Here is a 26,352-nt window from a genome sequence, read left to right on the forward strand (position 1 = left end):
AAGCACCACATTTCAGGAATCTTTGAAGAGAAAAAAATGGAAGAAAATCAAAGAACTGGTTAGAAAACCTCTAGCAGTGATGTGGGGCCACATCCTTCAAGTTATCGAACCATCCTGGGAAGATACACGGAATGTTAAAGACTATTAAATATGAACGCATTTTTAAGTGGCACAAGTCCATTTGAATCCATCTTTAAGAGGAGCATTTAATATTTTATATGACTTGTGCAGAATATATTTATATACGAAGGAACAGGAGTTAAACAAGAAAGTCTGCAGAATGTTAGTTCATTACAGAAGTCGGCTATTGGTCCTGTTGAGCCTGCTCTGCCATTCAATTAGCTCATCTGGCTGTGGACTCAGCTCTTCTAACTCCTACTTACCTTCCTTAATTCGCCCATTGTGCAAAAACCTTTCTATGCCCCAGTTTATTTAATGAGGCAGCCTCTACTGCTTCCTTGGGCAGAGAATTCCACAGATTCACTACTCTGGGAGAAGTATTTCCTCCCTATTTCTGGCCTAAATCTACAACAATGAATCTTCTAACTGTAGGCTCTTTCATGCCAGGCCTCCACCTGGAGGCCGGCTATAAGTGCAGATGGAAAACACAAATTTACCTTTCATGGAGCAGCCCTAAAAGGCTGCTCTTGCATCACGTTCTTGTCGAGCGGTGCCTCATAGGCATGCCCTCTGGAGCCGATGGAGGTGGAGCGACTGGTGCTGTAGCATCTCCCACCGAGTTGATGTTATTCATACTCGCTAATGTGTAAAGAGCCCTATAGTGGATCATGGCGGCCCCAGAGGAGGCAAGACCGATGCTTGTGATGTTTTCAGCTGGTCTTAGTATCCAAGCAAAGATCCAGCACACCCTCAGTAAGGCCATTAATGCCCCGCTCCTGCATCTCAGGCTGACGACATCGCTGCAACATCATCAACCCACCTCTAACCAGCCATAATAGCGGCATTTCATTCATGCAAGGCGGCAGAGTGCTGTGCTCTGCTGATTACTTTTCTCCGAGAGGGATCGCAGTCAGTGCCTTGGAGCCAGCCACGTCGCATTCAAGAAGATAAGTCTCCTGACGTAAGGGCGAAGAATCTTCGCCTTTACAGTTGGGCTTTTTCAGTGCATGAAAAGGCCTTCTGTCCCCAATTTCTAGCCTCAAGATTCAGGGAAGTAGATTTAACAGATTTTTAAAATTTAAAAAATGTAGACATACACCATAGCACAGGAACAGGCCCTTCTGGCCAATGAGCCCGTGCTGTCCAATTACACCCAATTAACCTACAAGCCCAGTACATTTTGAAGGGTGGGAGGAAACTGAAGTGCTCATAGGAAACCCATGTAGATACAGGGAGAACATACACATTCCTTATAGACATTGCCGGATTTGAATCTTGGTTGCTGGCATTATAATAATGTTGCACTAATTGCTATGCCAACCATGCTGCCAAGTTATATTGAGGTATTGCCATAAATCTATTTAAGCAAGGATCACAGTTCTATGATTGTAACAGAATATGATGAGGGGAGATTTTTCAAAGGTATTCAAAACTATGAGGGGTATAGATAGTATAAAGGCAAGGAGGCTCTTTCGACTGAGGTTAGGTGAGACATGAATTAGAGGACATGTGTTAAGGATGAAAGGTGAGTTGTGGAGAACCAGATGTTACAGCAGAGAAACAGGCCCTTTGGCCCTTCTAGTCTTTGCTGATCTATTAGTCTGCCTAGTCCCATTGACCTGCTCCCAGTCCATAGCCTTTCATACCCTTCCCATCCATGTACCTGTTCAAATTTTTCTTAAATGTTAAAACTGAGCCCGCATTCACTGCTTCAGCTGGCAGCTCATTCCATACACCCACCACTCTCTGTAAGTGAAGAAATTCCCCCTAATGTTCCTACTAAACTTCTCCCCTTTCACCTTATTCCCATGTTCTCTGGTGTGTATCCCACCTAACTTCAGTGGAAAAACCTACTTGCATTTACTCTATCCAAACCCATCTTAATTTTGTATACCTCTATCAAATCTAATCTCATTATTCTACGCTTCAGTGAATAAAGTCCTAGCATGTTTACCCTTTCCCTGTAACTCAGTTCCCTAAATCCTGGCAACATCCTAGTCAATCTTCTCTGCACTCTTTCAATTTTATTGGTATCTTTCCTGTCGTTAGGTGACCAAACTGTACACTGTACACTACTCCTACTTTGGCTTCACCAATGTCTTGTACAACTTTACCATTATGTCCCAAACCCTCTACTGAATACTTTGATTTATGAAGGCCAATGTTCTAAAAGCTCTCTTGACATCCCTTTTCACCTGTGTAACCACTTTAAGGGAGTTATGAATCTGTATTCCCAGATCCTTCTGTTCTACCACACTCCTCAGTCCTTACTGCTTTCCATGTCTGTCCTACTTTGGTTTGTCCTTCCAGAATGCAACACCATGCACTTGACTGCATTAAATTCCATCTGCAATTTTGCAGCCCTCTTTTCTAGCTGGTCCAGATCCCACTTCCAGCCTTGAAAGCCTTCCTTCCTGTTGACTACATGTCCAATCTTTATGTATAGGAGGAACATTAGGGGGTACTTCTTCAGGCAGAGAGTAGTGAAAGTGTTGAGCAAGCTGTCAGCTGAAGTGGTGAACACAAACTCAATCTTGACATTTTAAAAGAATTTGGATAGGTATGAGGATGGGATGAGTATGTAAGGCTATGGTCTGGGTGCAGGTCAATGGGGTTAGGTAGAATAATAGTCAAGTACAGGCAGGAAGGGTCAAAGTATCTGCTTCTGAGCTGTAATATTCTTTGATGACTTTGTGGGTAAAGAAGATACATAATGATTATCAGTGCTCAAAGTTGTATGCCCACTGCTCTGAAATAATTATGAAAATTTTGGAAGGTGGCTCAAACAGCATCAATAGAGATAGAAATGGAGTTAATGTTTGAGCTCAATGGCATTTCATTGGAACTGTGAATAATTAACATTTGAGGACAAAACTTTAATTGTAGAGAAATGGGATTAGCAAAGGAGAAAAAAAAAGGAATTTCCATGGGAGTGCGGAGATTGGCAGTTGACAACACCGTTATTGGCAGCAAAAATTAAGAGAATGGTAAACTGCAGAGTTAAAATGGCAATGATATGTACATAACAAAAGATGTGCAATAGGATGTAGAAGTAGACTGAATGTGGAGGCTGTTAGGTGGGAAACAATGGAACTCTGATGGAACTATAGTTCGAAGGAAGATCTCTAAAGTTTTGTTTCTACAAAGTAAAGATCAACCTTAAAAACTGCAAAAGCATTGCCTTTATCAGTAGTTCGATGATAATTGTTGTTTTGGTTCTTGCATTCTCTGTTACTGATGGACATAAAGGTGAAATTCAGATTCAGATTTCAGATTTATTGTCAGAGAACATACATAACAACAGCATTTCCTATAGATGAACTCAGCAGTGGGGAGCATTTTGCCTGTGATGTCCTGAGCTGTGTCCACTACCTTTTGGAGAGATTTATGCTCTGGGGTATTGGTGTTCCCATACCAGACTGTGAGTTAGGTGGTCAGCACACTTTCCACCACATCTCTGTTGAAATTTGCCAGAGTTTTTTTTTTAATGTCAAACCAAACCTCTGCAAACCCCTGAGGAAGTAGAGGCCCTGACGTTATTTCTTCATGATGCCATTGGTATGTTGGGTCCAGGAAAGATCCTAAGAGATAGTGACTCCCAATACCTTAAATTTGCTCACCCTCTCCACCTCTGATCCCCCAATGATCACTGGATTGTATATTTCTGGCTTTTCTTTCGTGAAATCAACAATCAGCTCCTTAGTGTTAGTGACATTGAATGGAAGAAATTGTGAATGGTAATCTTATGTTGCATTTAAATATGGAAGTAATACCTTAGAATTGGAAAATGTAGAAGTTAAACTTCTTCAAAGTAAGTTTGAACTGGAATTAGTAAGCACATTGGCTCGACTTTGGAAAGGTGGGGGACCACACATTTTCAAACAGATTCTTTATATTGACTCATTTGCATTGAAAATAAAGTAACTGTAGATGCCAAACATCAAAAATAAATCCAATGGTGCAAATGTGCAGCTTCTTTCTCTGCAGTCACTTCCTGATCTGCAGAGTATTTCCAGCTGTCTCTTTTTTAAAATTTAATATTTACATGGTGTAACTCTGCTTTTTCCTTGGCAGACAGTGAAAATACTATCTAGGATGGAAGGCAACACTACCAGACAACATTGCAGCAAAAAAGCCTTGGAGACAATGAATGAAAGTATTATGTGTGTGTGTGTGTGTGTGTGTGTGTGTGTGTGTGTGTGTGTGTGTGTGTGTGTGTGTGTGTGTGTGTGTGTGTGTGTGTGTGTGTGTTTTATGGAAGGAATTGGCAATCATGAAGCTCCAGTTGTTAATTAGATTGTAATGGGAGGACAACATTGTGAGGAAACTTGAAAGGGTCCCAAGGCATCAATTGCTCTGAATATAATACAATAATTTCAATAGAGACTATACATAAAGTGGTGTAAACTGAATCCAGACTGAGAACAATGTACAAAAACTTACCACTCATTAATTTGATCCTTTGTGTATGGTTCTCCATTTAATGCTTCCTTTTGGAAAGTACGTGTCCTGGAACTGGAGTCTCCATAATTTTTGAGGGTCGCAATGGTGGATGGTGGATGGTGGTGGGATAATCAACTTCCTTTCACAAATCCTTTTAGCATTTTTCTCAAGTGGAACATCTGCAGGCACATCCTTAATGATTTTATGTACCCATTCGGTATCAAACCAACCCTCCAGACCCCCACATCTCCTGATGATCCCTTTCAATTGGTATCCGAGAATGACAGGTGTGCTGCCTTCAGGAGAGTGAATAATCCAGTCCGGATGGAGAACCTCATTGAATATTAAACATCTGCGCTGATCAACTTACCAAAGTATTAATGGATATTCTCAATATCTCACTCCGGCAGGGCGTGATACCCGGCTATTTCAAATATTGGTGCCTAAAATGAGCATAGCAACCTTCCCTAATGACTATTGACCAGAAGCACTTAAATCAACAGTGAAGAAATGTTTTTAAAGGCTGGTGTTGAAGCATATCAGCTCCTGTCTGATACATTCCAATTTGCCTTTCATAGCAAGATGTCTATGGCAGATTCCATTTCACTAGCTACACAAAGCCCTGGAGTACCTGATCAGCAAAGATGCATTCATTAAGATGCTCTTTAAGACTAATGTTTTGCATTTAACACCATCATGCCCTTAAAATTGATCAGCAAACTCCAAGACCTGGGATTCAACACCCCACTGTGTAATTGGATCATGAATTTCCTCACCTCCAGACCACAATCAGTGAGGATTGGTAAGAACATCTCCTCTACAATCTCCATTAGGACCGTAGCACCACAGGGGTGGATTCTTTGCCCACTGCACTACTCACTTTACACCTATGACTGTGTGGCTCAGTATGACAATAACAGCATCTACAAATTTGCTGACGATACCACAGTAGTGGGCTATATAAAGAAAGGTGATGAGTCAGCATACAGGAGGGAGATTGAAAACTTGGCCAAATGGTGCACCTCAATGAAAGTGAATTAAAGAAAGATCATTAAATCTGTAATCTTAAATCTGTGGATTGAGATTTGGACTGTAGGTGTGATTTTCCATGCTGATAAAAGCAAGGCACAGCAGCACTGTTTCAACTCTCTATTTCATTGAGGCATTGAATTGTCAGTCAATGCGCTTTGATTACCTGTGAGAGGAATGGCTTACTGCATGGGTACATAAAATCAATAAGAATGTGCATCCAAATCTGACTTCAGGAATACCTAATGCATATTTTCCACTTGAGAAAATTGCTAAAAATATATTTTTAAAAAACAGCACAAATGTTAACATGGTGATGGAGTGGCAAGAAACCCTCCAACAGCATATTCTTTTGATTGCATTTCAACTCACAAAGCTGTTGGAAAGACTTTTTATTGTATTCCCAGAGTCTGTTCCAATTCTGTCAGTAAAATTAATGCATTTCAGGCTCCTGGGGTCTCCACTACAGCACATAATCTCTATGTGCTGTATATTGCTTTTTTACAGTGTCATAAAGAGCTACAAACCCTGGTATGTGCATCAGTGGCCTGGAATGGTTCTGTTCCAATCTGGTTAGTTGATGGAATAAACAGACTTAAACATTAATGATTTAATCTAAATCATTTGAGAAATTAGCTGCATTAAGTTAACTTTTAAGGTATCTAAAACTACAAAGAAACGGAATTATTCTGAAAAGGCATAAATGCTGTTTTCTGCAATAATTTTACCTTGCATCTTTGTAAATTAATAATATATATATTGAATACCAAATTGATGATAGAATTTTGCCTTCTATGCAGTATTTATGACTTCATTGTCAGTAATGGTGATGGTATATGCATAGTGCTTGGAAATATCAAAATGTACTGGCGGTATAAGTTCTTTCTTTTTTCTTCTTCTTTGGCTTGGCTTCACAGACGAAGATTTATGGAGGGGTAATGTTCATGTCAGCTGCAGGGTTGTTTGTGGCTGACAAGTCCGATGCGGGACAGGCAGGCACGGTTGCAGTGATTGCAAGGGAAAATTGGTTGGTTGGGGTTGGGTGTTGGGTTTTTCCTCCTTTGTCTTTTGTCAGTGAGGTGGGCTCTGCGGTCTTCTTCAAAGGAGGTTGCTGCCCGCCGAACTGTGAGGCGCCAAGATGTACGGTTTGAGGCGATATCAGCCCACTGGCGGTGGTCAATGTGGCAGGCACCAAGAGATTTCTTTAAGCAGTCCTTGTACCTCTTCTTTGGTGCACCTCTGTCTCGGTGGCCAGTGGAGAGCTCGCCATATAACATGATCTTGGGATTGGATACAAATTGGGTGGCCTGGACTCGTGGACCAAAATGGCCTGTTACCGCACTGTATATCTAAATTAAATTCATGCTAATTTGTCCCATGTTAGTTTGCCATAGCTAGATGATACCTGAAAAAAGCAAATATATTGAGCAAGATCATTCAAAATAAGGGGGTAGAAAAAGAGGCTCAGAGCATTTATTAATAAGCAGCAAAACATAAACATAAATTGTTGGCTGAATAGCTGGAAATGTTGAGTTAAGATATAGAAGGGAGATCAAAAATCTGACTGGGTGGTGCCAGAACAATAATCTTGCTCTCATTGTCACCAAGCCAAAGGATTTTATTGTTGAATTTAGGAAAGGAAGGCTGAGTGATCACATACCTCTCTACATTGACAGGAGATGGGTGGAGAGGGTATACTTTCAAGTTCTTGGGTGTCCATATATCAGAAGGCCCCTCCTGGAGGCAAATGTGAATAAGGCACAGTAAACACTTTCCAAGAAGTATGAGGAGATTTGTCATGTCTACGAATACTCTATCAAATTTCGACAGGTGCACCTTGGAAAGTATACTGACTGGTTGTATCACAGCGTTGATTGTTGATCTGAGTGTCTCGGAATGCAGAGGTAGCAAACATAGCCAAGTCCTTTACAGGTTCACCTGATATCCATTGAAGATATCTATGTGAGGCACTGACTCAAGAAGGCAGCCAACATCATAAAGGATCACTGTCACACTCGTCACATCCCCTTCTCACTGATACTTCGAGCAGAAATATCTAGGTTCAAGAACAGTTGCTTTTGAACAGCTATCAGACTCTTGAACCTCCCCTTCTTACACTAATCATGGATTGCTCCGACACCTCAAAGAGCTGTCTGCATTGTTGCAAAGTCTTGCATTAAGGTAGCATTGAATATTTATCATCTATCTTTATATATTATCTCTTCTCAGTTTAATTTTATAGGTGGTCTTTTTGTTTGTTAGGTACCTGTTCAGCTGTAGCAAGTAAGAACTTCAGTAAATATTTATATGAAAATATACTCATTATTGTTATCATAATTTATGTTGAATAATGAGTGCTAATTTGATACAAAATTATTTTGAATGTGAATGAAACTCATCAACTCATTTACAGTATACAACCCCACAGATGCTGAATTTATTAAAATAAAACAATGGTCTCAGAGAATTAAAACCAAATTTTCATTTTTAATCCATTTAGGGCTGAGGAGAAACTGAAAAATATTAAGATAGTTGAGTTTTATACTGGGCTGCTTGGAAATGATCTCCAACTTCTGAAAAGGACAAAAGCGACTCATTAAAAATGACACCATTTATTATTAGATTTGTTTGTTGATCAGCACTGTGCAATTACATAATTCCACCTAGTCTTGCACTCTTTATTCCCCAGTCCAATTCCTTTCTTACTTATTTTAAGATGATGACTCAGTGAGTATCTCTACATTTAAGATTCTGATACACAAGCACCAGAAATTGTAGCTATCATCGGGTCCCCCAGAAGCATATTGTAACCAGTGGAGTAACATTTTGAGATGTAAGATCAGATCATTGGTGTTTGGGGGTTCATTGTGAGAATTTACAGCTTATGAAGCAATGACTCAGATATCCTGGTGGGAGCCAAAAAAAATGAAGGGGGTTAATAAATCATCCTGGACTCCGCTTTATGCAGGTGGATGGAAAATGTGAAAAGTTGTGGAGCTGGGTGAGGTGAGTGTGGCTCTAATCTTAGTGACAGCAGCATTTATCAGCTGACTTTGTGCTGTTAAGTAGTATATATAACAGGATGTGGAGGAGGGTGGTGGTAGGAATGTGGGGTGCTGTTACCATGAGAGAAGGAAATTTTGTTCTGATATTGAGACTTCATTAAAATTGAAGAGCTTACGGGTTCTTAAATAATAAATAATGAAAAGCCACATTGGTCCACTGTCCATCTAAGACTAAGATGGAGGATGATTTATAATAAATCTATTTCAATAATTGAAGAATGAGTAAGAGTCATTGTTAATTTTGGAATGTATACAATATCTAATTGGATAGAGGTGCAGTCTGTTAAAGACTCCCACAAGTTTTCATGGCAGACCAATAGAGTAAATCTTACCATGTATCTGGATGATTGAATTGGAGATGTAAAGGCTTTTGAGCATTCTCTGTTGTTATGAGCCCAGAGGACCCCAAAACCCAGTAGCAATAGAAATTCACCAAGACAAATGGTCACTTAAACAAAAGTTGCTTTTAATTATCTTTAAACATGAAGACAGGATCAACCATTAACTTATTACTATTAACTTAACCTCCTTCTAATTCTAAGCACACGTGTATGTAATGTGTTCAGGAAATTTCTTTGATTCACAGTCCAATCTACTTCTCACTCCTCCAAGTTCAGCAGTATCAGGCAATTCTTATATTGTGCACATTTATGAATCTTCACCAGGCCTTGGTGCTTGAAAGTTAAATGGTTACTGCAGGAACATTCTTGTTTGTTTTTAGAGAGATTTGTTGCTTGTTGGACACCCACAACTGATTCCTTCTGATCAGCCACTCAAATGTCTTGCTGAAGAAACTTGCCCCATCAGGGTTTTCCAGATGATAACCTCTTTCTTTCAGGCCACCACAGAGTTCCTTTTTGTTTCCCTTATATCAAATGAAACATTATACAGCCAGTCATCTCCTCTTGTATGGACCACAAAGGCTTTAACTAGGCTAAACTAAGAACTGTCTTGAAAAAGGGTTTTTTTCCACAAGCTTGCCAGCTTGTCCTGTTCCAGTCCCAGCTGTTGCTGCTGAACTGTAGGACTGAATATTCTCTCTCTCTCTCTCTCTCTCTCTCTCTCTCTCTCTCTCTCTCTCTCATTCAGATAAAACCACATGACCCTCTTAGAACAGCAGACTGCACTCAGACTGCAGCACCGGACCCAATCTTCTGAGTTCATTCATTTGTGGCTTTCCAAAACAATAATCCATTACTCCACAGCATGTCTAATTAAGACCTACTTGTGAAGTCCTTATAGGCACTCTTCAAAGTTTTTGCAAAGGCACCTGGAGCCTGGACTGTCTGGCTTGAGCAGAGCTCTGGAATTTTAAATAAGATCTGTTTTGAAGTGTTTGTATCTTTGTGTGACCTAAACTAAAAACTCCTTTAAAACATATCTATATACAATATAAAATATAACATAATATGTCACATTGCGCTAATCTAGCATCAGGATCACAAATGCTAGTTGGTTTATTAGTAGCTTAAAAATTATATTGTTGTAATTGGAGCCTTACATCTTTCATATTGAGTGGTTTTAGGGATAGCTATGCACTTTTGAGAGTATGAGAATACACTCATAGAGATATAGTGACCCATTTTTGGGGAATTAGCTACTGACAGCCTGATTTTTGACCTTCAATGTTGCTTCAACAGAATTAGCTGCAGTAATTCTGCAAGCAGTTAGGGTGACATGGTTGGTGTAGCAATTAGCGCATTGCCTTTGCAGCACCAGTGATAGGGACCTGGGTTCGAATCCCACGCTGTCTGTAAGGAGATTGAGCTTCTTCCTGTGTCTGCATGGGTTTTCCCCAAGGGATTCAGTTTCCTTCCACCGTTCGAAGCATACCGGGGGTGCAGGCTAATTGGATGGCAGGGATTCATGGGCCAAAATGGCCTATTTCTGCACTGTATGTCTAAAGATCTTTTTTTTTAAAGCAACAGCAGAATAAATCTTTGATTGGTTTTGTCTTTTCATTCTCTTTTTTAAAAATCTGATTCTTCAAGGTAGGGTAGGAATTATTCAAGAAATTTCCCTGGCCCTTAGGAAATTGAAAGATGAGAGTGAATTCCAAAAAGGATGTTCTACAGGGAAACTCAGTTACAATTAGGGTGCCCTGATATTTGTTCCTTTTCAAGCTGACAATTTAAAAGTTTCTCCTCCATTAGCCTTATGCTATTGCAGTGCCAGAGACCTGGGTTTTAATCATATGTTGTCTGTAGGGACTTTGTACTTTCACTCCATGTCCACATGAGTTTTCTCTGGGTGGGCTACAGGTTCCACCCATGTTCTAAAGACATACGGGTTTGTAGGTTAATTGGTCACATGGATGTATTTGGGTAGCATGGACTCATAGGCTGGAAGGGCCTATTACCATGTTGTACCTTTAAATTAAAAATTAAATTAAATTTGATCATGAATGAAAAGAAATGTGGGCACTGCTGTAGCTTCTGTAATGGCCTTGCTGGCACTTGTGTGAACCTGGGGGAGTAGAGAACGGAGACTCAGCATTGCTCTAAGGGTTCAACTGTCCAATTCTAATGCTGACAGCTCCATACAGGCATTAACAGCCTTTTAGAGGAGCCAACGATGTTTTTAAACCAAAAACTTGACCAAGGTGGCAGTGCCTATGTTCGGCAGAGGTCATGAAGGGTTGCACAGTGGGCAGGCGCAGAGGAAGGGGAAGCAGTGGAGGTGACCCTATAGGTCGATGATCATGGAAGTGAACCAAGGAGGGGCTCAATGACTGAAGGTCCGACACAAGCTACAGGTGACTTGCTTTGGAGGACCTGCATGTCCTGCGGAATGCTGGAGACTGGCTCATGGAAACCAGGTATCGAAACCAGGATTCGAGAGGATGCTGAGGGCAAGAAGGGCTTCCAAAAGGCCTCAGGCACTTAAGCCTCCTGATCATGTCAGAGGTTTGGATCTGGAGCTCAGATTGCCGATGGATCAAACTGGAGTCTGTGCAGCTGTAGAGGCTCTGGAAGAGCTGGAAGTGAATATTCAGACACTTAATGACTCTTTCTTTTAAAGTTATTTTTATTGTCAGACAAAACAAATATATAATAAATCCATTGCATTGAGACTATTACACATTTAAGATAATATCATATACTATCTTGACTTAAATCCCAATCCAAAATGTATTTATGCATAGAATTGTATAAGCTGCAAAGAAAGAGAAAAAACTAACCCAAAGCCAACCAAGGTTGTAATTCATATTGTGAGGAGAGATAATATCAAGTAACTGCTTCGGGAGATCTAAACAAAGCATGCCCAGTAACAACCCTCATTGCACCTAATTAGTCCAATTGTGAACATAAGCCATAAATGGACCCCAGGTCCAATCAAAGGAAATCTTGATTTTCATGACATTATATGCCTAATTTTCACCGTTGTCTGTGAATGGGTAGAACTCCTCTTTCCATTTTAACAATATTGCTCTTCTCTCTAGTAAAGTGGAGAATGATAAATCCTGTCTTTGATTAGAAGATAGTTTTATGTTTATGTCTCTGGAAATTACCAGACATGGATCAAAATTAATCCCAAAAATGGTCAAAAATTATTTTTGCAATTAGGGCATGACCAAAAAGTGGCATTGTAACTTTTACATTTATCACAGAGTGAGTAGATATCTGGATAAATTTGAGCAAGTTTAACTTTGGAAAAATGTATTTGATGTACCACTTTGAACTGAATCAGTGTGTGCCTGGCCCACAATGATGAGTCATAAATCAAGCCCAAAATTGACATCAAATCTTCATCTGAAAAAGAGACATTAAGATTATTCCCCCATTCAGTTTTAATCCCAACTAGTGAAATTGTTTTCATATTCAATAATTTATAAGATAGAGCAGATATGATACTTTTATGAGTGAATTGTAATTCAATAAGTTCATCAATAAAATTTGGATCTGGAAGGAATGGAAATGCTGAATGTTTCAAATGAACAAAATGTTAAATTTGATAATACCTGAAAAAGTGTCTATTTGATAGATTAAATTTTATCATCAATTATTGTAGAGATATGAAGTTTTGTTGTATAAAAAGATCCTTAAAACTTTTAATTCCTGAAATATTCCATTCTTTAAAACTTGCATCTAAAATAACAGATTGAAATTAATAATTAGAAAGGATAGGACATGCTTATAAATCCTGTAATTTCCAAAACAATTTCTAACTTGACTCCAAATCTTCAGTCTATGTATCATTACTAAATTCTTTGTCAGTTTTCGAATAGAGGTGAATTTAATACCGCCCATAAATTCTATCTCAATCCAGTTTGGGCTATCATCTGTCTTTTCACATTGCAACAACAATAACATATTCCTTATGTACTAAAATCAAAAATTGGGTAACACCAGCCTACCCCCCCCCCCCACCCCCACCCTTTATTTCTTGTATTCTGGAGATATCTTTTATTCAGTACAGTTTTTTTAGACATATATATGACATAATGATTTGATTAACAAAATTAATTAACTGGTTACCAATTAAAAATAATCTAACCTGGTATAAGGTCTATGGATAGTTGAAAAAAAGAGTAATCCCTACTAGTAGGGTTCAAAAATCTCCATAGATCTGATTCTTCCATACTATATTAAACAGATTGGTATTGTCCAATCTTCATCCAAAGTTGACAAACTCAGTTCTAGTTGCATTGACACCAAAACTGGTTCCAACTTCTGTCCAATTTCTTTGGCCCACATTTTTGAGCATTATTAATATTCTTCAATTGTTTAGAAATCATTTTGGAGGCCATACTAAATGTGAGAGGAGTGCCCTGTTTGGGCACATTTTCTTCCTCTATTAGTTCTGCATCATCTCTTTTTTCCATGGCTTTGAGATGAGATATTTTAGGAATTTTAGCTGCTCTCTTCAGCATGAAAAGTTTTCTGGTGAGGGTAGCCACCTCAAAGATAAACTTCAAAAGATTTAGGTGATTAAGAGCGAGTATAAGGTTGGGAAAAGTTTAAAAAATACTCTGAGCTCACAACCACATCTCTTCACCAGCAGAAGTCCTTAATAACTCTGAAGGGACTCTCTTTTGCTTTTCTTTCTCTAACTGTCAGGGGCACTGGGCAACACTAATGATGCCCATGTCTGGAGTGGACTCAACGGGTCAAATGGCCTACATTTGGTCCTATATCTTATGGTCTTATGGCAGGTCGAAGGCAATTTTGTGTAATATGACCTATGTACTATTAGATAATAATAATAATGGAATCTTGATTCTTGAATAAAGGAAGTTGATTGATATTTTATATTTAGACATGCAGGACGGTAACAGGTCCTTCCAGCCCATGTGCCCAATTACACCCAATTAACCCTCAACCCCCGTATGTTTTTGAACAGTGGGAGGAAACCTGAGCGCTTGGATGAAACCCATGCAGATACAAGAAGAACAAACAAACTCCTTATAGTCAGTACCAGATTCTAACCTGGCACACTGGCTCTGTAATAGCATTGTGCTAACTGCTACATTAACCGTGCATCTAGAACATGGAAACAATCTCTTAACATTTCTGGGTTCAGTAGATCCACCCAGAAAGTCATCCAGGACTGAAATGCATCTTGCTGTGAGTCTGAAATTCACCACCTTGGAAGAAGGTGGTTGCTTGTTAAGATTCCTTACTGCTTTGTGCACAAAATACACAGAATCTGTCTTCTTTTGTTTTGTTTTGTTTGAACATTGATTGCCCATGGATCCCACCATCCCCCCGTAACCACCATAGCTGCATGACCTCGTGTTGGGTCCAGCGTTGAACTCAGACTTGAGGAGTGCAAACTTCGTCCTGTGTTCCAAATCTCCAAAGCAATTGGAAGCTCTTAGCACCTGAGACCCATCTGGAGACATGCTTGCCACTGGTAACCTACAAATTCCTGGCCACAATACATGGTCCCCTGAAGCCGGTTGCCAGCAGCCAATGGCCTGGCATGAGGCCTTCAGATGTCAAGCTTCATGCTGTCTGCTGCCATAGTCTCCTACCCTGTGATTTCCTACCCTGTGAACTCATGCCCTGTTGCTTCCTACCCCATCGTTTCCTACCCCATTGTCTCCTACCCTGTTGTCTCCTACCCTGTTGTCTCCTATCCAGTGGACTCCTGCCCTATGGTTTCCTACCCTGAAATTTCCTACCCTATAATCCTCTACCCTACAATCTCCTGACCTGTGATCTCCTGGCCTGTTACCCTATTGACTCCCCATCTGGTGCCTTGCGCTAGTTCACTACTTCCTTGGAGCCTGCAGCCCTGTTAATGTAGGTGTTGTCACCTTTGGACTGGACACTGCGAATGTCTGAGGTAAAAATATATTCAGTGACATCCTTAACTTGTCATGGATATAGAGGTCTAACTGAACTGACAATCATCTCCTCTGTATTTCAAGTGGGCTTCAGGCATCAGACCCTGAAACCTCAGTCCTAGCCCCCTACTGTTAAAGATTTTTGGAATATGTTTGCAAAATGTTCTTAATATTCAAAAATATTTAAATATTCTTTAAATAGATTAAGATCATTTAAAAGTTACTAAATCATTAATAAAACCTACCAGTACATTCAATTAAAATACTATAAATAATAGCAAATATTTAAAAACATTAAAATTAAACAAGTCAACTACATACTTCCTTTCACCTTTACTTATGAGTTTCAAATCCCATTCAAATAAATGGGAACGCAGTTCTTGGTGCCAACTAGTCACCGAAGAGCAGGTTGCAAACTGGGGAGTTTTCCGTAGAACTGATGGCTAAAGATAAGGGCTGCTCACTTTAAACATGTCGTCTGGAGTCATCAATCTTCACTTCATTCAGTTACTCCTTGATATGCAAACATCCGGAATATCACAATTCCATAATGCTGTCCAGAATTATAAGAGAATACAACACAGACTTGCCAGGAAAATATAACATACAAGCAGAAGAAACAGGAACATGTTATTAGGTTGGCCTGCATTGCTTTAGATTTCTATGTTCTAAACATAATGCTCTCTAATTTTGTTGTGAATGGCCTCACTCTTCTTATGAGTTCTATTTTCCCAATTTTCAAATTCCACAGCTGGCAATCCTGCCTTTAGCCATTAAAGTCCTAAATTTTGGAATTCTATACATAAATCTTCTGCTTCTGGTATCCTTTTGTGAGAAACTCCTTCAAATTATCATCCTAATAGTCTCTAAACATAGTCTGCTTTCAATATTGTTTCTTCATGTTTCTGCCACGCCTTAGTTCACTTCAATATGTTAAAAAGGGTGATATTGTTATTCAAGATTCCCAGCACTAGAGGAAACAGCTTTCTGGGGTCAAAGCTATCAAAGGTCTTTATTATTTTAAAGATTAAATTGAACTCAAATTAATACAAATCATTTTTCTGACACATTCTTATAATTTAAAAATTGAGACAGGCTTGAGGGAGAACTAGCCTTTTCCTTTCTCCAATAACTCCCTGATATTTCCCAACTGCATAGCTCTCCATTTTTCTCAGTTCCATGTACATATTTAATAGTCTCTTATAAGATCCTATTATACCTGCCTCCACCACCATTGCGGCAGTGTATTCCATGCACCTACCACTCTCTGTGTGAATTTTTTTTTACCCCTTATATCTCCATGTATGTATTCTCAAGCACCTTAAAACTATGTCCCTGTAGTGTTCGCACTTAGTGGGCCTGGAGAAGAATGAAACACAAACCAAAGCCTTGAAGTCGAGATTGGTTTATTGTGCTGGATGTTGTGTTTATATGGGTCCCAAGTGGTGACGTCAGGGTGCTGCGTCATTGGTATGCCGGCCTGGGATTGGATGTCGCTCCCTCCACTGGGAGGTCACCTGGGATGATGGGCAGTGTCACACCCAGGTCTGCGTAGTCGCCGCGTTCATCAGCCATTTTGTGGGCTGGTCCAAGTCTTCGAGTGAAGGCCACTACATGACCCCCCCCACCCCCCCCAGAACTGGTGATCGGGTCGTTGTCCGTTGACTTGGGCAGTCTGCCCCTGATTTGCGGGAGAGGATTGGAAACCAGCTGGTTACAGTCCAGATATGGTGACTTCAGGCAGTCGACATTAAAGGTCTCCTCCATACCGCCAACATCAAGGACGAACATGGAGCCGTTGTCCCTGATGACCCTGTAGGACCCATCGTAGGGTATCCACCCCTTTGCGCAAACACATATTGACAAGTCTTTAAGTCCCTGGGGATGTTATGTTTGGGCTGGTCATGTGGTGGGGGTTGTTGCGCGACTAGGTACCCCAGTTTTCGCTGTAAGTTCTCAAGGGTGGCCACAGAATATTCTGGACGTTCATCGGAGACCAGGAACTCCCCTGGAATGATTAAAGGTGTGCCCCCAGAATGATTAAATGTGTGCCATAGATGTTGAAGTCTTCCTTCATGTGGTGTGAATTCCCAGTAGGACCCAAGGCAGTTCGTCCACCCAGTTGGGACCCTTGAGCCAGGCCATCAAGGCTGCCTTAGGTGCCTGTGAAACCATTCCACCAATGGTGGTATGCTGAGGCGTGGTGGAGCTGTGTCCCCAGGAAGTTAGTCAGCATTGCCCAGAGCCCAGAAGTAAATTGTGTCCCACTGTCTGAGGTTAGGTACTCTGGGACCGCAAATCTGGACACCCATGTGTGGTTGAGTGCCCTGGCGCAGGTCTCTGTGGTGATATCAGCTAGTGGGACTGCCTCAGGCCACTTTGTGGAGTGGTCAACCATGATAACTAGGTATCTTGGCCCACGGGTAACTGGTAGTGGCCCCATTATATTGATATATCCATGGCTGAAACTGCGCTGCCCTGTTTCAAAAGTCTGTGTGGGCACCTTTGTGTGAGTCTGCACTTTTGAGGACTGGCAGTGTGTGCAGGTCTTGGCCCACTGGCTGACCTGCTTCTGAAAGCCGTGCCAGACAAATCTGCTAGTCACCATCTTGACTGTGGTTTGTATTGCCGGATGCACCAGGTTGTGTATGGCATTGAAAACCTGGTGCCTCCATGCAGCCAGGAAGATGGTGTGAGCCTCAGGTTACCTGGGCAGATGGGGACATCATCTACCCTGAGACTGGAGATGGCTGTCTTATACACAGGGATTTCAGGGTCCTGCTGCTGCGCTTTGGTGAGGGCCATGTAGTTGACTCCTTGGGACAGGGCTTGGACCGACTCGAACATGGGGCATGACAGAGCGTTGGCTACCACATTGCTTTTCCATGCGATGTGTTGTATGTCTGTGGTAAATTCGGTCACGTAAGACAAGTGTCTCTGCTGCCGGACCAACTACAGGTCTGGTACCTTATGGAAGGCAAAAGTCAACAACTTGTGATCGGTGACCTTCCAAAAGATTGGTGTAAATTGCCAACCTTCCAAAAAGTGTCTTACCACCAAGTACAGCTCCAGTAGCTCTCAGTCAAAGGTGCTGTATTTGAGCTCTGGGGGGGGGGGTGTGGAGATGTCTGCTGAAAAAGGTCAGGGGTTGCCACTGGCCTTCAATGAGCTGTTCCAGTATGCCTCCTACCGCTGTGCTGTAAGAGTCGTTTATCAGAGCAGCAGGTGCCTCTGGTCTGGGATGTACCAAGAGAGTGGCATTGGCCAATGTATCTTCGGCATTCTGGAACACCCTCAAAGACCCATTGCCCACCATTAACACAAAGAGGAGGTTCATGATGTGGGCTGCTGCCAGTATGAATCTGTGGTAAAAGTTTATCATACCGGCTAATTCGTATGGCCCCTTTACTGTTCATGGCATGGTGAAGTGCTAGACCGCCTTGACCTTTTCAGGGAGGGGTGTTGCCCTGTGTTTGTTTATTCTGTGCCTAAGGAAATCAATAGTGTCCAGGCCGAATTACCACTTCACGGGTTTAATTGTTAAGCTGAATTAACTCAACCAGGTGCACAGCTGTCTCAGGTGGGCAGCGTGGTCTTTGAAGCTCCGGCTAGTGGTGAGGATATCATCCAAATAGATGAAAGCAAATTGGACGTCCCAGTCCACTGTGTCCATCAGCCACTGGAAAGTTTGTGCCACGTTTTTCAGACAGAAGGGTATGTGTAGGAATTCAAAGAGGCCAAAAGGGGGTTATAATTGCGGTCTTGAGGACATCCTGGGGCGAACAGGGATTTAATGGTATCCACAGATGAGGTTAACCTTGGAAAACACTTGTGCCCCATCCAGGTTGGCAGCGTAGCCTTGGATGTGGAGCACAGAATATCTGTTTGGCATGGTGGCCTCATTGAGGTGGTGATAGTCACCAAATGGCCTCCAACCACTCCCCCCACCCCCGCTGTCGTTTACACCATGTGGAAGTGGGAGGCCCAGGGACTGTCGGAGCGCCACATAATCCATACTCCTCCATTTTCTTGAACTCCTCCTTCACTAGGCTGAGCTTTTTGGGAGGGAGCTGGCATGTCCTGGCGTGGAGCGGGGGGCCCTCGGTCAAAATGTGGTGCCTTACCCTGTGCTTTGCCTTGACCGCGGAGAACTGTGGTGCCACTAACAAGGGGAACTTCGCCAGGATGCGGGTGAACTCATTGTCAGAAATCGTTATAGAGTCAAGGTGGGGGTGGGTAGTTTGGCTTCCCCCAGAGGTAGGGTTTGAAAAGTTCTGGCATGGACCAAGCACCGTCCCTTGAGGTCTATGAGCAGGCAGTGTGCACTAAGGAAATCGGCCCCCAGGAACAGTTGCGTCACTGCCACGAGGGTGAAAGTTCATAAAAACTGGCTGTTGCCGAACCGAAGGGTGATGTTTGGATGGAGTAACTGTTAGCTGCCCTCAATGCCGGACCCTGCTTGCCGTTGTGGGTGTCGAGGCCTGCGGGTGTTGACCAGGAAATGCCTGCCCAACAAAGAGTCCAAACATAGAGGAGGCTATCGCATGGCCCAACTGCCTCAGATGGTTGGCCAGGGCATTTCCCCAAAACCCACAGGGTGGGCCGCATCAATGAGCCTTCGCACACCATCGCTGATGATAATAGCAGAATTGTCCAGGGCTATTAATGCCTGTCCATTGGTCTTGGCTTAACAGTCAGCTGTGGGTGGGGCTTACTGACCTGGTGTATGACAGCACTGGTATCCCTCTCCAGAGCATGCCCTTCCAGGCTGCGACTCTGGAGCGCTGGCCTGGGATTGGCTGGCATTCCTGCCAGCTCTCTTCTCGTTATGTGGGAGGTCTCCTGGGATAATGGCCGCTATCACCTCCAGTTCATCAGCCATTTTGTGGGCCGGTCTGTGTCTCCATGTGCAGGCCACTATATCCCCTTGTATTAACTATTTCAGCCCTGGGAAAAAGCCTTTGGCCACTCACATGGTCAAAGCCTCTCATTGTCTTGTACACAATTATTAGGTCACACCTTGTCCTCCTTCACTTGAAAGATAAAAGACCAAGTTCATTCAACTGCAAAAATGTAGAAGGTTGTGTTCATAGGATAAATGTAAAGAGTTGTGTTTATAAGATAGCTACAAAAAGAAGAAAACCAGCATGTTTTACTCAGTCAGAAGCTTCCAGAGAACAGGTTATAAGTTTAAAGCTAAAAAACCTCCCAGATAGAAATCAATTCTCACCTCTTCTACAGAACCCCCAGGCTCCAGATATCTTGATGCCTGCCATTACTTTTACACAATAGTACTAACTGACTACGGATAGAGCAATGATCGGTCAAAAGGCAGCCCATTCATAAATCGGTTTCCCACCCAAATGCAGCTGATTGACGTGAGGCAAATTGTCAAAGACTGCAATAAGCATCCAGCCACACTGATGGCGCCACTCAGTCCCTGGTTGACAATCTTTCTACCCAGAAATTTTGGGCACCACTATTAACTTTAATCTTCTTTGGCTTGGCTTCGCGGACGAAGATTTATGGAGGGGGTAAAAGTCCACGTCAGCTGCAGGCTCGAATGTGGCTGACAAGTCCGATGCGGGACAGGCAGACACGGTTGCAGCGGTTGCAGGGGAAAATTGGTTGGTTGGGGTTGGGTGTTGGGTTTTTCCTCCTTTGTCTTTTGTCAGTGAGGCGGGCTCTGCGGTCTTCTTCAAAGGAGGTTGCTGCCCACCGAACTGTGAGGCGCCAAGATGCACGGTTTGATGCGATATCAGCCCACTGGCGGTGGTCAATGTGGCAGGCACCAAGAGATTTCTTTAGGCAGTCCTTGTACCTTTTCTTTGGTGCACCTCTGTCACGGTGGCCAGTGGAGAGCTCGCCATATAACACGATCTTGGGAAGGCCATGGTCCTCCATTCTGGAGACGTGACCCACCCAGCACAGCTGGATCTTCAGCAGCGTGGACTCGATGCTGTCGGCCTCTGCCATTTCGAGTACTTCGATGTTAGGGATGAAGTCGCTCCAATTAATTTTGAGGATGGAGCGGAGACAACGCTGGTGGAAGCGTTCTAGGAGCCGTCGGTGATGCCGGTAGAGGACCCATGATTCGGAGCCGAACAGGAGTGTGGGTCTGACAACGGCTCTGTATACGCTTATCTTTGTGAGATTTTTCAGTTGGTTGTTTTTCCAGACTCTTTTGTGTAGTCTTCCAAAGGTGCTATTTGCCTTGGCGAGTCTGTTGTCTATCTCGTTGTCGATCCTTGCATCTGATGAAATGGTGCAGCCGAGATAGGTAAACTGGTTGACCGTTTTGAGTTTTGTGTGCCCGATGGAGATGTAGGGGGGCTGGTAGTCATGGTGGGGAGCTGGCTGATGGAGGACCTCCGTTTTCTTCAGGCTGACTTCCAGGCCAAACATTTTGGCAGTTTCTGCAAAACAGGACGTCAAGCGCTGAAGAGCTGGCTCTGAATGGGCAACTAAAGCAGCATCGTCTGCAAAGAGTAGTTCACGGACAAGTTTCTCTTATGTCTTGGTGTGAGCTTGCAGGCGCCTCAGATTGAAGAGACTGTCCTCCGTGCGGTACCGGATGTAAACAGCGTCTTCATTGTTGAGGTCTTTCATGGCTTGGTTCAGCATCATGCTGAAGAAGCTTGAAAAGAGGGTTGGTGCGAGAACACACCCAGAAGTTTTGGCCACCACTGTTAACTTTAATAATTTAAGATTAGAGTGAAAACTATCCATTTGCATGTGTTAACTGAAAATCAGAAATCAGGCAGGCAGAGAATGGATATTGGTGTGTACTGAGAACAATCCTTCCAGACTTCTGTTGATTTTTGTATACAAGAAGGATTTATCTTAATTGTGACTTGTACATGAGATTAAATGATTGACAACAAACCATTTCCCTATCTTTCGGAAGAGGATATGCAAAGTGAAAAACATAAGTTGTAACAATGCACTCAAAGAAATTAGATTAAATTTGTATGCAGGAAAATTCCTTAAATATTGTATCCTGTTACTGTGTTCTTTGAATGTGACCAAACAGTCTTGATGAGGTGACCTTGTCTACCCAATACTAACTGCTGCTCGTTCCCGCTAGCGTCATTCGAATAAAATCTGTTTAAATTGTACTGTGTGGCCTGGTTGTACTTTTGTACCTTGACAGGGGTGAACTATCACACAACCTCTCCAAACAAGGCATGCTCTCCAATCCAGGCAACATACTTGTATATTTCCCTGTACCCTCTCTACAGCATCCACATCCTTCCTGTAATGAAGAGACCCGAACTGAACACAATATTCCAAGTGGGGTCTAACTGAGGTCTTTTTACAATTTTGGCAATGACTAGTAGAAATCATAACCTTTCTCTCCTAAAGAGTTGCTAATTAAAAATGTGAAGTGGATTATCAAGGGATATGCATGCGAAGTAGGTGAAGAAGTTGATGATGCAGGCAAGTAGAAGATGTTGAAGGAGCAAATTGATTGCCTCTGGTTCACATACCTATCACAGAGTGTGCAGTAGCTGTGCATTATTATAATACTCCTGGAATAAAGCAGGAATACGTGCTCACTCCAAAAGAATATAGCTAAAATTACAGATGAAAAATTGGTATCAAGTAGATGGAGCTGAGTTATTTCCTGATCTCCCAATTTATACCGTATACATATCCGCTACATATGTAACTACTTAAAAGAGGTGATACATCAATATGGTATCACTGAAGCTTGCAACATGGCCTCTTTTCTGATTACAGAATGACTTCTGAGGAAACTTGCTCATTATGAAATCAAGGGCTGCCAATATTCATCAAGAAATATGAAAGCAATTATGTCAGCACCTGAGAGAATGAAGTAAAAATCTAGTGACTATTGGAGAATGGAACAGAACTGTTGCAGCTGGTATGAGTTCAATCATTATTACCAAAGGGAGGAAGTAATCAACGATAAAGTTGGGTTGTGGCAATTATAAAACCATCATTGGTCCCTTATTCATTTCCCCTCACCATTTTTGAGACTGTAGAAACATTGCTAATGGCACTTTAATTTAAAAAAAAATTACTCCAAGAAACTCTTGACACATTCTAGATCATAAAGTATGAGGTAGATAGCACATCCATACCCACAAAGCCCTCATCTTATTGCTATTGAAGAGTTACTTGCAAGCAATTAGCAAATGCATAACATCTTTAGAAGCCAGTGTGATTCTCCAGATAACTGCTCTAATAAGACAACTTCAGCATGAGCCTTCTTTCTAACTCCATTTATATGCAAAGAAACACAGTATGTGAGATTTTTTTCATCAAATGGTACATCGTAATTGCAACCAAATAAATGCTAATCCCCATTCAAGATGAATTAGTAAATGCAGTTTAGTAGCATAAACTAATCTGTTCACCAAATTAAGGATTCCATCATGTTTCAAATCTATAATTATCCAAAACCATTTCATGGCAGAATACTAATGAAATCCATTTGATAATCCTTGATTTTTTTCTCAACAAACTAACTCCTGCTAGAACATGATTCAATTGAAGCCAAAGTGAGAGACCTCAGGATTAGTCCTTCCCACATCAAAAGAATCACAGTATATGTTATTGAAATAACATATACTATGCAACAATAAAATAACTGTTAAAAAGTTCTGTCACTGTATTCAGAGCGAGGTTCCTTTTGTTTCAATATGCAGGCTGCTTGGCAATTGCAGAGATGGAAAAGCAGGTGAAGAGGTTGAGGAGAATATATCGTCCCTTCTCTGTAAACATAGTATCATCAGACTGGATGAACAAACCCCGTGTGGTATATTTAATATACACAGAGAGCTGTAACTGTGGGTGGCAGTGTAATTGTTACTCATCACCAGTTAAACCATCAAACCTGAGGTCTGTTTTAAAACCTATCCCAGTACGTTGTGGGGTGAAATTAACTCCTCCTGGTTTCAAATGAGACAAGGGTTATTGTTAATCAACTCAGTCAACAGACCATCTTGTCATAATGTCTGATATATAATGGAAAATTATGTCTTCATTGACAGCACAGGGATGGAAATAAATGTGATGGCTAACAATCAACTTAATTCAGTGTAAGAAATGTACTACTATATCTTTCTTTGGCTTGGCTTCGCGGACGAAGATTTATGGAGGGGGTAAATGTCCACGTCAGCTGCAGGCTCGTTTGTGGCATATAATGATTATCTTAAGCACATATATCTTTACAAAGCTCTTAGTATTTTACATTTTGAACATAATTTGAACAATTTCACTGATTCAGAAGGAGTACAATATTGTTTCCTATTCATTCCACAATGTGCACAGTCACATGTTTCTCTCAGCGTTAATAGAATCTTCTATATTAGTGAAGCAACATCACGAGTCCTTGCAAATGAAGTGATATTTTACTTATGAACTGCAGGGGCCACCTACTGCATCTAGTATTCCCATTGTGGTCTCTACATTGGAGAGACTGGGCGCAAACTGGGAGATAGCTTCATTGAGCATCTCAGCTCTGTACACTGCAGTAGCATGGATCTCCCAGTGGCCACCCATTTCAATTCCCCACCCTATTCCCTTGCTGACATGTCTGTTCATGGTCTCATGCAGTGCCAGACTGAGACCATCAGCAAATTGGAGGAACAACATTTTATTATCTGTCTTGGCACCCTCCAATCAGATTGCGTGAACGTCGACTTCTCTAGTTTTCGTTAAACTCCCCTCCTTTTCTTCTTCCCTTGACACCTTTTCAGCAGTGTTTTCTCTCTCTCTCTTCCCTTTTCCCTCTGCTTTCTTTCACAGATCCAAAATCAATTCTCACCTCTCTTATCATATCCAATTAATGCCTTTGTTGATCTGGACTCCTCTCCCTGCCTGTCTTCAGTCTTTATTCTGAAGCCTTCCTGTTCTTTGCTTATTTATTGAAGAAGAGCTCAGACTTGAAACATCAGTGATATATCTTTACCTCCTGGGAACATTGCAAGACCTGTTCAATTCCTCCAGCATTTTGGTGTGTTTTTAATAGAATCTTCTTATGCAGTTCACAGGATTAAGAGTGACTTTGTGTCACTCTGGGTTTGCAGGTCTTTTGTAGGATCTCCAGACTTTATCATTGTGGACCCAGTCGGATTGCTTGTTTGGAATGTTGTGCTCTGTTGGATTGTCCTTTTCAATTAGTAGTTGATGCAACACTATTACAGTGAAAGAGACCCAGATACGAGTCTGCCACTGTCTGTAAGGAGTTTGCATGTTCACCCCGCGACCCATGTGTGTTTTCCTCGGGAGCTCTGGTTTACTTCCACCTTCATAAAATGTGCAGGGTTGGTAGGTTAATTGGATAAAGTTGCGTGGCATAGGTTTCATGGGCCAGAAGGGTCCTTTACTGTGCTCTATTGTTAAGTTAAAAATGAAATTAATTACATTTATAACCTTAATCATACTATCCTTACATAAGTTTCTCTAAACATTTTCATCTATCTTTCTATTTAAAGCAAGTTCCCATTTCATTCTTGATGTATGAACATTCAACTTAGGCATTTTATTTTGCAATAACTTATACATCTCAGAAATAAATTTATTTGTTTCTACCTTAGTGAGCAATAATTCTAAAGCAGATTGTCTAAGTAATTTAAAACTATGGCCTAATTTTTCCAATAAAAAAGTTTTAACCTGAGAATAACAAAAAAAAATGTATTACTGGGAACTTGAAACTTCTCCTTCATTCAATTAAAAGATAAAAACTTCCCTGCTCCAAAACAATCTTCCACTGTATTCCTCTAGAAAAGATAACATATAATTTGAGGGATAAATATCATTTTTTGTAAAAGTTTGGAGCCCATATGTAAAAACTCGGTATTAAATTTTAATCTCCTGGTCTGCTCCGGTGGGTGTCTCGGACTCCGCAGCTAAAAAGTTGATAATTCTTGCCCTTAGTGATGATCTCCTTTCTTCTTTCTTTGTAGGTAGGTAGGGGAGGAGGGTCAGTGTTAATGGGGTGGATGAGGGAGGTGGGGGGGGGGTTTAATTCAATTATATAATGTTTGTATAAATGTTATAATTAATGCCATATGATTTAAAATTATAAATAAAATAATTTTTAAAATGAAATTAGTTAAATAAAATAAGAGGCTATGAAACCTGAAGTACTTCGCTGCCATATTTTAGTATTTCAATAGGACCTTTTGGTATCTCACATGTCAGATGTCTTTTTTTAAACCTTTTGCTGTGCTAGGGTAGAGCTGAGGCTGTTCTGGACAGTGATATATGAGATGGAGACAAGGATATTAGAGTCATGGAGTCATACAGCATGAGAACAGGTCCTTCATCCCAACTTGTACATGTTGCCTATCCAAACTGGTCCCATTTGTTTGCACGTGGCCAATATTCCTCTAACCCTGTCCTATCCACGTATCTGCCTATATGTTTTTT

General features: G+C 41.4%; 1 long non-coding RNA gene across 8 annotated transcripts in view; it reads left to right on the plus strand.

Moving 5' to 3' along the window:
- The window catches only part of LOC138761944 (uncharacterized), a 188,396-nt gene that overhangs the window by 17,365 nt on the left and 144,679 nt on the right, over nucleotides 1-26,352 (plus strand). For 6 of the 8 annotated variants that reach the window (XR_011356631.1, XR_011356630.1, XR_011356634.1 and 3 more), the window contains exon 2: nucleotides 22,693-22,837. This is a non-coding gene — a long non-coding RNA (uncharacterized lncRNA). Of the gene's footprint in view, nucleotides 1-22,692; nucleotides 22,838-23,624; nucleotides 24,012-26,352 lie in introns of those variants that run through there. The other 2 variants (XR_011356633.1, XR_011356629.1) reach the window with 2 other exon arrangements.

Source organism: Narcine bancroftii, chromosome 4 (assembly GCF_036971445.1).
Source record: "Narcine bancroftii isolate sNarBan1 chromosome 4, sNarBan1.hap1, whole genome shotgun sequence".
Classification (NCBI taxonomy): domain Eukaryota; kingdom Metazoa; phylum Chordata; class Chondrichthyes; order Torpediniformes; family Narcinidae; genus Narcine; species Narcine bancroftii.